Genomic DNA, 12,747 nt, shown 5'->3' on the forward strand with positions numbered 1-12,747 from the left:
GAAAGAACTAGTCAAAAGGATTTTGAATGACCTTCTCAACATGATACCATGATTGATGAAATTTGTTTTCTGAGGACAGATGATTTAGAGTAGCTGTCACGGGGGAAGGGGAGGGGTTAAAGGGTTTAAACCTAAACCATGGGGCTGCCAGTGCCTATATCATATACGCGCGGGCACTCACACACACACACACACACACACACACACACACACACACACACACACACACACACACACACACACACACACACACACACACATGCACACACACACTTGTAGAAGATGGAAATGGAGTTTGTGAAGAAGAGGTAGGAGATAAAATGGTAGGTTTGATAATAGTAGTGAAGAGAAATGAAGAGGTGCATGATATAGATTTTATCATCATCATTGAAGAGCATACACCAATGAACGCGTTCCTTCACTCACACGCTGGCGCCAGTCCCCATGGTCTCTCCGAGCAGCAGGTTCCCATGCAGACACCCTTCTTTCCTATTCCAAACAGTTATCGACATATTTGATCAACTTGCCGCAGTCATAAATTCCGTGGGCGTCATTCCCTTCGTCTCCTCCATCGAGGGATCTCTTGTGGAGACAGCCCTGTGAGTAGTATCAACACGAAATATCCTGGTAACTGGCCTAAACTGAATCTCACAGTATTGTCTCTGGTTTGATACAAAGTCATTCCAACGACACCCCATGATTCTACAAAGGCACTTAGTGCCAAAGATATCGAAATGCCTCTTCAAGTCGGCATTCAATGCTCATGTCTCACAGCCGTACAGCTAGACAAGGAGCACAAGTGACTTGAAGATTCGATTTTTAGACCTCCTGCATAAATAACGACAACGCCATATACTCTGGGCAATGCCAATCCTTTGTAGTACTTCCTGACATGACCCACCACTGTTATGCACTACACTACTATGGTATGTAAAGCTTTCCAAGACCTTAATGTCCTCATCACATGCATGGATAGACTGAACCGTGTCATCCAGTAAGCCCTCAAATTCCTGAACCTTGTTCTTGGTCCAGGAGACCTCAAGACCAAGCGGTCTCGCCTCCCTGTGCAGTGACTCGAGGGCGGCAACCAGGACCTCCAACGACTCCGCAAAAAGAACAGTATCACCAGCAAACACAAGGCGCTGCCAATAGATGCTCCGCAGTGACAATGATTGGTAACTCTATCCAATTCCCAGTCCATGCAGGTGTTGAAAAGTGTTGGGGCGAGGACACACCCTTGCCTCACTCCTGAATTAACAGGAAAGAAGCTACATGTGCCTCCTCCGTAATTTACAGCACTCTCTGTCCCAGAGTATAAGCTAGATATCAAGCCAATAATCCTTGCAGGAATCTTGTAGATCCGCAGAAGATCCCAGAGCCCCGAGTCAAACGCCTTCTTGAGAGCAACAAAAGCTGCAAGAAATCCCTGTTGAAACCCGCGTCAGAGCTCCACAAGAATACGAAGCGCTAGGATCCGATCAGTTGTTGACTTACCTGGCGTGAACCCAGACTGTTCAGGCCTCTGAAACTTTAGCAGATGTGAACGAACCCGTGTCAGCAATAGGTGGGCAAGCATCTTACCTGGCACACTGAGCAGTGTAATGCCATGGTAGTTGTTCCACTCATGCCGGTTTCCTTTCCCCTTCCAGATAGGGACGACCAGGCCCTTTTTCAAGAGGGAATGGTACCAGACTGCCAGGCAGCAGACAGTACCGCATACAACCCATGGATCATGGCATCACCTCCAGCTTTTAGCTATGTTTAATCCTTGTGATATGTATTTCCGGTGACCGAGTGCTCTACTTTAATTATTTTTCTGGAATGTGACGATTAATTGGGGTTACCTAACCCAGTGTACCAGGTATGCACTTTTTATTGATTTCCTATTGTTGCCACTGTATTACCCTGAAGACGAACCTCGGGCAGGGTTCGAAACGTAGGAATAAAATTCAAACGGCGAGTTCAATGTGTGCTTTCTTAAAAAAAAATGGTACCTGGACTCCAGCTTTTCACGAGATATACATTTGTACCCTCACGCACACACACACACACACACACACATAGATATGTTCTGTTGAAGTCGACAGCAGTTACAGCATTATTCAGTTTGCAGTTTGCTTTTTCAATTTTTCTAACGGTGTTCCGATCTTCGTAGGCGAGGGTACAAAGTAAGTTTCCAAAATCCATATTAACTCGAGACGTCTTTCGGCCTTCACTCGGCCATCTTCAGGAGATAAGTATAGATGTGTTATGTTGAAATGGTGATTATATGTGGTTTATGTTGGCACTGGGGGAGGTGACCTTTGTGTGGAAGGTGGCGCCCCGTGGGGTGCTGTCTGTCTAAGTCCTTGTGGCGCTCCGTGTGGTGCTTGTGAGTTTCTAGCTGAAGGAAGAGTGGAAACGGGCATTTGTTGAATGTTGATGGCAGGTTTTAAGTTGTGAATATACACAGCTTCCGTCATTCGTAATCTCCGGGTGTCATGTTCATTGTGTAGTAGGATTACTGTGTTTTCTTCCATCATTTTTCTACTCAGTGTTTGCCCATGTGTCCTGTCGTTATGGCGGCGTATCGCTCCATCCTGTAAGTGCGCTGTGATTCTTTTGGACAGTGTGGTGGTAGTGAAACCTATATACCTGGTAGGTAGGCGACTGCAGTCACCAATATTACAAGTATATTACAAATCCAAACGAACCTCCAATCTAGTAATGAAGAACAGCTGTCTCCCACCAACAAATACACTGCAAAAAGTGTATTCTGAATGGCCTTTATCCCATATATATATATATATATATATATATATATATATATATATATATATATATATATATATATATATATATATATATATATATATATATATATATATATATATATATGTGAGGTGAGCGTGGGGTCCTCCCACTGAACCTCTCTTGTTTTATGGAGTCCGCGTACCGATCCCCCACGTAGTCAGCTCGAGGGGTTCCGTGAATAAGACCCGGCGAGGGTGGGGGTTAAGTCTCCTTTGGCGTGGCCGGCGTCGGACCGCCCCCCCGGTACTACTCGAAGGGGATGACTGATATGGATCCATGATGAACCGGTCACACGGAAAGTGATTGACTATAGGGCCACACATTGGTATGTATTTGTAGTAGCTTTTCTCCGAGTACAAAGAAAGTTTTAATTGGGTCACGGTTTGGTATTGGTATTACCTCTTTGTCGACCTGACTGAAAGTCATGGTATGTAATATTCCTTTCCAAGTTCACGGAAAACGATTTAGTGTACCGTAGTTGGTGTGTGTGTGACCTCTCTTCCAAGCACTGAATGTGAAGGTCTGTGGTACCCTTTAAGAACATTAGAACATAAAAATGAAGGAGACTGCAAGAAATCATAAAGCCTACACTAGGCAGCTCCATATCTATCACCACCTATCATCCCCATCCATAAAATTGTCTAGCCGTTTCTTAAAACAACTGATAGTTTCAGCGCTCACTACATGGTTACTAAGTCTATTCCATTCGTTGACCACCCTATTAGTAAATCAATTCTTGCCTATTTCCTTCTTAAATCTAAATTTGTCCAATTTAAATCCATTACTGTGAGTCCTGCCCTGTTGTCTTAATATGATGACCTTGTTTGCATCACCCTTGTTAAAGCCTTTGATCCACTTGAACACCTCTATTAGATCACCCCGTACTCTGCGTCTTTCCAGAGAGTGTAAGTTAAGGTGCCTAAGCCTCTCTTCGTAAGGCAAATTTCTGAGTCCATGTATCATTTTGGTCATTCTTCTCTGTACTGATTCTAGTGAATTGATGTCCATTCTGTAGGACGGAGACCAAAACTGTACCACATAGTCAAGAATAGGTCAAACTATCGCTAGATAGAGTTTGATAATTACCCCTGCACTTCTTTTCGTTAACGTCCTAGTAATGAAACCTAATGCTCTGTTAGCTTTATTCCTGGTGCTAATGCACTGTTTCCTGGTTTTGAGGTCCGGACTCGCTAGAACTCCCAAGTCTTTCTCGCATTCAGTTTTCTCTAAAAGCGTGTTATATAAGCTGTATTTATTTTCGGGGTTGTGTAGCCCTACGTTTAACACGCTACACTTAGAGATATTGAAGTTCATTTTCAATTTCACCGACCATGTGAACAATTTGTTAAGATCATCCCGCGGAATCTCTGCGTCTTCTCCTGACCTAATAAGGCGTCCTATTTTAGTGTCGTCCGCAAACTTACTAACACCATTATTTATCCCATCGTCTAAGTCGTTTATGTACATAATGAACAACAAGGGACCCAAAACTGACCCCTGGGAACCCCACTAGTAACATTGCCCCACCTAGATTTTACTCCATCTATGGTGATACACTGTTTTCTGCTACTGATCCAAGCTCTAATCCATTCTAACACTTTTCCTCCTATACCATGGGCTTTGATTTTATTTAGTAATCTCTGGCGTGGCACTTTATCGAACGCCTCGCTAAAGTCAAGGTAAATAACATCGTAATTATCATTGTTATGTGACGCCTTAAGTACTTTAGTGTAAAAAGATAGAAGATTAGTCACACATGACTTACCCTTGGAGAAACCATGTTGTGTGTCACGAATTAAATTATGTCTTTCGATATGTTCTTTGAGTCTATTTACTATTATTGATTCAAGCATTTTATCTATAACTGATGTCAAACTGGTTGGCCTGCAGTTACATATAGACGATTTATATCCCTTCTTAAAAACAGGAACTACGTTTGCCTGCCCCCAAGCAGTAGGCACAAAACCAGTGTCTATCGATTTATTAAATATTTCAGTTAACTGGTCGCAGATTTCAAATTTACACTCCTTAAGCACTCTTGGAGAAATTTCGTCTGGACCTGGGGATTTTGTAGCTTTAAGTCTTTCAATCTGCTTGACTACTACTACTTTACTAATGCTATTAGTTTACTTTCTTCATCTCCACTGAAAATCAGACTGCAGTCAGGTACCTTATCTAATCTCTCATTATTAAACACCGAGAGAAAATATTTGTTAAACTCCTCACTCATTTTTTCCTCCGATTCTATCATGACATTTTCATCGTTTTTAATTGGGCCTATTCTTTCTTTATTTTTTGTTCTGTAGAGATGAAAGAAACCCTTTGGGTTGGATCTTGCTTGACTGGCAACCTTAATTTCATAGTTACGTTTCGCTGTACGTGTATTCTTTTTAACCAGCTTTGCCATTTCGTTATATCTTGATCTAAGGTGTGTTTCCCCATTTTTTATTTTTACGTAAAGTCCTCTTTTCATTCCGATCTCATGTTTCAGTCTGTCCGTCATCCATTTGGGAGTATTACTATTCTTCCGTATTGACTTCAGGGGGATAAATGTATTTTGTGCATTAATAATTAAATCAGTTAGATTGCTATACATTTCATCCAAATCGCTGACCTGGCTGTTGACCCCCGTCCCCAAGTGACCTGACCCAAGGTATGCATCCGTGACCCGACCCCTGGTCATGACCTGACCCCTGGTCATGGCCTGACCCCTGGTCATGTCCCGACCCCTGACCGCGCCGATGTCTGAACCATCCGTATGACATTTTATATTCAATTTCAATTAGATTTTTATATTGTCAAAGTTCAATGTGTGCTTTCTTAAAAAAAAAAATGGTACCTGGACTCCAGCTTTTCACGAGATATACATTTGTACCCTCACGCACACACACACACACACACACACATATATATGTTCTGTTGAAGTCGACAGCAGTTACAGCATTATTCAGTTTGCAGTTTGCTTTTTCAATTTTTCTAACTGTGTTCCGATCTTCCTAGGCGAGGGTACTAAGTAAGTTTCCAAAATCCATATTAACTCGAGACGTCTTTCGGCCTTCACTTGGCCATCTTCAGGAGTGTAGGTATAGATGTGTTATATTGAAATGGTGATTATATGTGGTCTATGTTGGCACTGGGGGAGGTGACCTTTGTGTGGAAGGTGGCGCCCCGTGGGGTGCTGTCTGTCTAAGTCCTTGTGGCGCTCCGTGTGGTGCTTGTGAGTTTCTAGCTGAAGGAAGAGTGGAAACGGGCATTTGTTGAATGTTTATGGCAGGTTTTAAGTTGTGAATATACACAGCTTCCGTCATTCGTAATCTCCGGGTGTCATGTTAATTGTGTAGGATTACTGTGTTTTCTTCCATCATTTTTCTACTCAGTGTTTGCCCATGTGTCCTGTCGTTATGGCGGCGTATCGCTCCATCCTGTAAGTGCGCTGTGATTCTTTTGGACAGTGTGGTGGTAGTGAAACCTATATACCTGGTAGGTAGGCGACTGCAGTCACCAATATTACAAATATATTACAAATCCAAACGAACCTCCAATCTAGTAATGAAGAACAGCTGTCTCCCACCAACAAATACACTGCAAAAAGTGTATTCTGAATGGCCTTTATCCCATATATATATATATATATATATATATATATATATATATATATATATATATATATATATATATATATATATATATATATATATACATATATATATATGTGAGGTGAGCGTGGGGTCCTCCCACTGAACCTCTCTTGTTTTATGGAGTCCGCGTACCGATCCCCCACGTAGTCAGCTCGAGGGGTTCCGTGAATAAGACCCGGCGAGGGTGGGGGTTAAGTCTCCTTTGGCGTGGCCGGCGTCGGACCGGCCCCCCCCCCCCCCCGGTACTACTCGAAGGGGATGACTGATATGGATCCATGATGAACCGGTCACACGGAAAGTGATTGACTATAGGGCCACACATTGGTATGTATTTGTAGTAGCTTTTCTCCGAGTACAAAGAAAGTTTTAATTGGGTCACGGTTTGGTATTGGTATTACCTCTTTGTCGACCTGACTGAAAGTCATGGTATGTAATATTCCTTTCCAAGTTCACGGAAAACGATTTAGTGTACCGTAGTTGGTGTGTGTGACCTCTCTTCCAAGCACTGAATGTGAAGGTCTGTGGTACCCTTTAAGAACATAAGAACATAAAAATGAAGGAGACTACAAGAAATCATAAGGTCTACACTAGGCAGCTCCATATCCATCATCACCTATCATCCCCATCCATAAAGTTGTCTAGCCGTTTCTTAAAACAACTGATAGTTTCAGCGCTCGCTACATGGTTACTAAGTCTATTCCATTCGTTGACCACCCTATTAGTAAACCAATTCTTGCCTATTTCCTTCTTAAATCTAAATTTGTCCAGTTTAACTCCATTACTGTGAGTCCTGCCCTGTTGTCTTAATATGATGACCTTGTTTGCATCACCCTTGTTAAAGCCTTTGATCCACTTGAATACCTCTATTAGATCACCCCGTACTCTGCGTCTTTCCAGAGAGTGTAAGTTAAGGTGCCTAAGCCTCTCTTCGTAAGGCAAATTTCTGAGTCCAGGTATCATTTTGGTCATTCTTCTCTGTACTGATTCTAGTGAATTGATGTCCATTCTGTAGGACGGAGACCAAAACTGTACCACATAGTCAAGAATAGGTCAAACTATCGCTAGATAGAGTTTGATAATTACCCCTGCACTTCTTTTCGTTAACGTCCTAGTAATGAAACCTAATGCTCTGTTAGCTTTATTCCTGGTGCTAATGCACTGTTTCCTGGTTTTGAGGTCCGGACTCGCTAGAACTCCCAAGTCTTTCTCGCATTCAGTTTTCTCTAAAAGCGTGTTATATAAGCTGTATCTATTTTCGGGGTTGTGTAGCCCTACGTTTAACACGCTACACTTAGAGATATTGAAGTTCATTTGCCATTTCACCGACCATGTGAACAATTTGTTAAGATCATCCCGCGGAATCTCTGCGTCTTCTCCTGACCTAATTAGGCGTCCTATTTTAGTGTCGTCCGCAAACTTACTAACACCATTATTTATCCCATCGTCTAAGTCGTTTATGTACATAATGAACAACAAGGGACCCAAAACTGACCCCTGGGAACCCCACTAGTAACATTGCCCCACCTAGATTTTACTCCATTTATGGTGATACACTGTTTTCTGTTACTGATTCAAGCTCTAATCCATTCTAACACTTTTCCTCCTATACCATGGGCTTTGATTTTATTTAGTAATCTCTGGCGTGGCACTTTATCGAACGCCTCGCTAAAGTCAAGGTAAATAACATCGTAATTATCATTGTTATGTGACGCCTTAAGTACTTTAGTGTAAAAAGATAGAAGATTAGTCACACATGACTTACCCTTGGAGAAACCATGTTGTGTGTCACGAATTAAATTATGTCTTTCGATATGTTCTTTGAGTCTATTTACTATTATTGATTCAAGCATTTTATCTATAACTGATGTCAAACTGGTTGGCCTGCAGTTACATATAGACGATTTATATCCCTTCTTAAAAACAGGAACTACGTTTGCCTGCCCCCAAGCAGTAGGCACAAAACCAGTGTCTATCGATTTATTAAATATTTCAGTTAACTGGTCGCAGATATCAAATTTACACTCCTTAAGCACACTCGGAAAATTTTCGTCTGGACCCGGGGATTTTGTAGCTTTATGTCTTTCAATCTGCTTGACTACTTCTACTTTACTAATGCTAATATTAGTCTACTTTCTTTATCCCCATTGAAAATCGGATCGCTGTCAGGTACTTTATCTAATCTCTCATTATTAGTAAACACCGAGAGAAAATATTTGTTAAACTCCTCACTCAGTTTTCCCTCCGATTCTATCATGACATTTTCATCGTTTTTAATTGGGCCTATTCTTTCTTTATTTTTTGTTCTGTAGAGATGAAAGAAACCCTTTGGGTTGGATCTTGCTTGACTGGCAACCTTAATTTCATAGTTACGTTTCGCTGTACGTGTATTCTTTTTAACCAGCTTTGCCATTTCGTTATATCTTGATCTAAGGTGTGTTTCCCCATTTTTTATTTTTACGTAAAGTCCTCTTTTCATTTTGATCTCATGTTTCAGTCTGCCCGTCATCCATTTGGGAGTATTACTATTCTTCCGTATTGACTTCAGGGGGATAAATGTATTTTGTGTATTAATAATTAAATCAGTTAGATTGCTATACATTTCATCCAAATCGCTGACCTGGCTGTTGACCCCCCGCCCCAAGTGACCTGACCCAAGGTATGCATATTATCATCCGTGACCCGACTCCTGGTCATGATCTGATCCCTGGTCATGGCCTGACCCCTGGTCATGTCCCGACCCCTGACCGCGCCGATGTCTGAACCATCCGTATGACATTTTATATTCAATTTCAAATAGGTTTTTATATTGTCAAAGTTCAATGTGTGCTTTCTTAAAAAAAAAATGGTACCTGGACTCCAGCTTTTCACGAGATATACATTTGTACCCTCACGCACACACACACACACACACACACATATATATGTTCTGTTGAAGTCGACAGCAATTACAGCATTATTCAGTTTGCAGTTTGCTTTTTCAATTTTTCTAACGGTGTTCCGATCTTCGTAGACATGGGTACTAAGTAAGTTTCTAAAATCCATAATAACTCGAGACGTTTTTCGGCCTTCACTCGGCCATCTTCAGGAGTGTAAGTATAGATGTGTTATGTTGAAATGGTGATTATATGTGGTTTATGTTGGCACTGGGGGAGGTGACCTTTGTGTGGAAGGTGGCGCCCCGTGGGGTGCTGTCTGTCTAAGTCCTTGTGGCGCTCCGTGTGGTGCTTGTGAGTTTCTAGCTGAAGGAAGAGTGGAAACGGGCATTTGTTGAATGTTGATGGCAGGTTTTAAGTTGTGAATATACACAGCTTCCGTCATTCGTAATCTCCGGGTGTCATGTTCATTGTGTAGTAGGATTACTGTGTTTTCTTCCATCATTTTTCTACTCAGTGTTTGCCCATGTGTCCTGTCGTTATGGCGGCGTATCGCTCCATCCTGTAAGTGCGCTGTGATTCTTTTGGACAGTGTGGTGGTAGTGAAACCTATATACCTGGTAGGTAGGCGACTGCAGTCACCAATATTACAAGTATATTACAAATCCAAACGAACCTCCAATCTAGTAATGAAGAACAGCTGTCTCCCACCAACAAATACACTGCAAAAAGTGTATTCTGAATGGCCTTTATCCCATATATATATATGTATATATATATATATATATATATATATATATATATATATATATATATATATATATATATATATATATATATATATATATACATATATATATATGTGAGGTGAGCGTGGGGTCCTCCCACTGAACCTCTCTTGTTTTATGGAGTCCGCGTACCGATCCCCCACGTAGTCAGCTCGAGGGGTTCCGTGAATAAGACCCGGCGAGGGTGGGGGTTAAGTCTCCTTTGGCGTGGCCGGCGTCGGACCGCCCCCCCGGTACTACTCGAAGGGGATGACTGATATGGATCCATGATGAACCGGTCACACGGAAAGTGATTGACTATAGGGCCACACATTGGTATGTATTTGTAGTAGCTTTTCTCCGAGTACAAAGAAAGTTTTAATTGGGTCACGGTTTGGTATTGGTATTACCTCTTTGTCGACCTGACTGAAAGTCATGGTATGTAATATTCCTTTCCAAGTTCACGGAAAACGATTTAGTGTACCGTAGTTGGTGTGTGTGACCTCTCTTCCAAGCACTGAATGTGAAGGTCTGTGGTACCCTTTAAGAACATAAGAACATAAAAATGAAGGAGACTACAAGAAATCATAAGGTCTACACTAGGCAGCTCCATATCCATCATCACCTATCATCCCCATCCATAAAGTTGTCTAGCCGTTTCTTAAAACAACTGATAGTTTCAGCGCTCGCTACATGGTTACTAAGTCTATTCCATTCGTTGACCACCCTATTAGTAAACCAATTCTTGCCTATTTCCTTCTTAAATCTAAATTTGTCCAGTTTAACTCCATTACTGTGAGTCCTGCCCTGTTGTCTTAATATGATGACCTTGTTTGCATCACCCTTGTTAAAGCCTTTGATCCACTTGAATACCTCTATTAGATCACCCCGTACTCTGCGTCTTTCCAGAGAGTGTAAGTTAAGGTGCCTAAGCCTCTCTTCGTAAGGCAAATTTCTGAGTCCAGGTATCATTTTGGTCATTCTTCTCTGTACTGATTCTAGTGAATTGATGTCCATTCTGTAGGACGGAGACCAAAACTGTACCACATAGTCAAGAATAGGTCAAACTATCGCTAGATAGAGTTTGATAATTACCCCTGCACTTCTTTTCGTTAACGTCCTAGTAATGAAACCTAATGCTCTGTTAGCTTTATTCCTGGTGCTAATGCACTGTTTCCTGGTTTTGAGGTCCGGACTCGCTAGAACTCCCAAGTCTTTCTCGCATTCAGTTTTCTCTAAAAGCGTGTTATATAAGCTGTATCTATTTTCGGGGTTGTGTAGCCCTACGTTTAACACGCTACACTTAGAGATATTGAAGTTCATTTGCCATTTCACCGACCATGTGAACAATTTGTTAAGATCATCCCGCGGAATCTCTGCGTCTTCTCCTGACCTAATTAGGCGTCCTATTTTAGTGTCGTCCGCAAACTTACTAACACCATTATTTATCCCATCGTCTAAGTCGTTTATGTACATAATGAACAACAAGGGACCCAAAACTGACCCCTGGGAACCCCACTAGTAACATTGCCCCACCTAGATTTTACTCCATTTATGGTGATACACTGTTTTCTGTTACTGATTCAAGCTCTAATCCATTCTAACACTTTTCCTCCTATGCCATGGGCTTTGATTTTATTTAGTAATCTCTGGCGTGGCACTTTATCGAACGCCTCGCTAAAGTCAAGGTAAATAACATCGTAATTATCATTGTTATGTGACGCCTTAAGTACTTTAGTGTAAAAAGATAGAAGATTAGTCACACATGACTTACCCTTGGAGAAACCATGTTGTGTGTCACGAATTAAATTATGTCTTTCGATATGTTCTTTGAGTCTATTTACTATTATTGATTCAAGCATTTTATCTATAACTGATGTCAAACTGGTTGGCCTGCAGTTACATATAGACGATTTATATCCCTTCTTAAAAACAGGAACTACGTTTGCCTGCCCCCAAGCAGTAGGCACAAAACCAGTGTCTATCGATTTATTAAATATTTCAGTTAACTGGTCGCAGATATCAAATTTACACTCCTTAAGCACACTCGGAAAATTTTCGTCTGGACCCGGGGATTTTGTAGCTTTATGTCTTTCAATCTGCTTGACTACTTCTACTTTACTAATGCTAATATTAGTCTACTTTCTTTATCCCCATTGAAAATCGGATCGCTGTCAGGTACTTTATCTAATCTCTCATTATTAGTAAACACCGAGAGAAAATATTTGTTAAACTCCTCACTCAGTTTTCCCTCCGATTCTATCATGACATTTTCATCGTTTTTAATTGGGCCTATTCTTTCTTTATTTTTTGTTCTGTAGAGATGAAAGAAACCCTTTGGGTTGGATCTTGCTTGACTGGCAACCTTAATTTCATAGTTACGTTTCGCTGTACGTGTATTCTTTTTAACCAGCTTTGCCATTTCGTTATATCTTGATCTAAGGTGTGTCATTTATTTTTATTTTTACGCCAATTCCTCTTTTCATTCCGATCTCATGTTTCAGTCTGTCCGTCATCCATTTGGGAGTATTACTATTCTTCCGTATTGACTTCAGGGGGATAAATGTATTTTGTGTATTAATAATTAAATCAGTTAGATTGCTATACATTTCATCCAAATCGCTGACCTGGCTGTTGACCCCCCGCCCCAAGTGACCTGACCCAAGGTATGCATGT

General features: G+C 41.3%; 1 protein-coding gene across 3 annotated transcripts in view; it reads left to right on the top strand.

The window, feature by feature from the left end:
* Positions 1 to 12,747, top strand: part of LOC143020294 (methyl farnesoate epoxidase-like) — a 79,962-nt gene that overhangs the window by 47,346 nt on the left and 19,869 nt on the right. The window lies entirely within an intron of this gene.

Source organism: Oratosquilla oratoria, chromosome 3, assembly GCF_046742065.1.
Source record: "Oratosquilla oratoria isolate Oo_2021 chromosome 3, ASM4674206v1, whole genome shotgun sequence".
Taxonomy (NCBI): Eukaryota; Metazoa; Arthropoda; class Malacostraca; order Stomatopoda; family Squillidae; genus Oratosquilla; species Oratosquilla oratoria.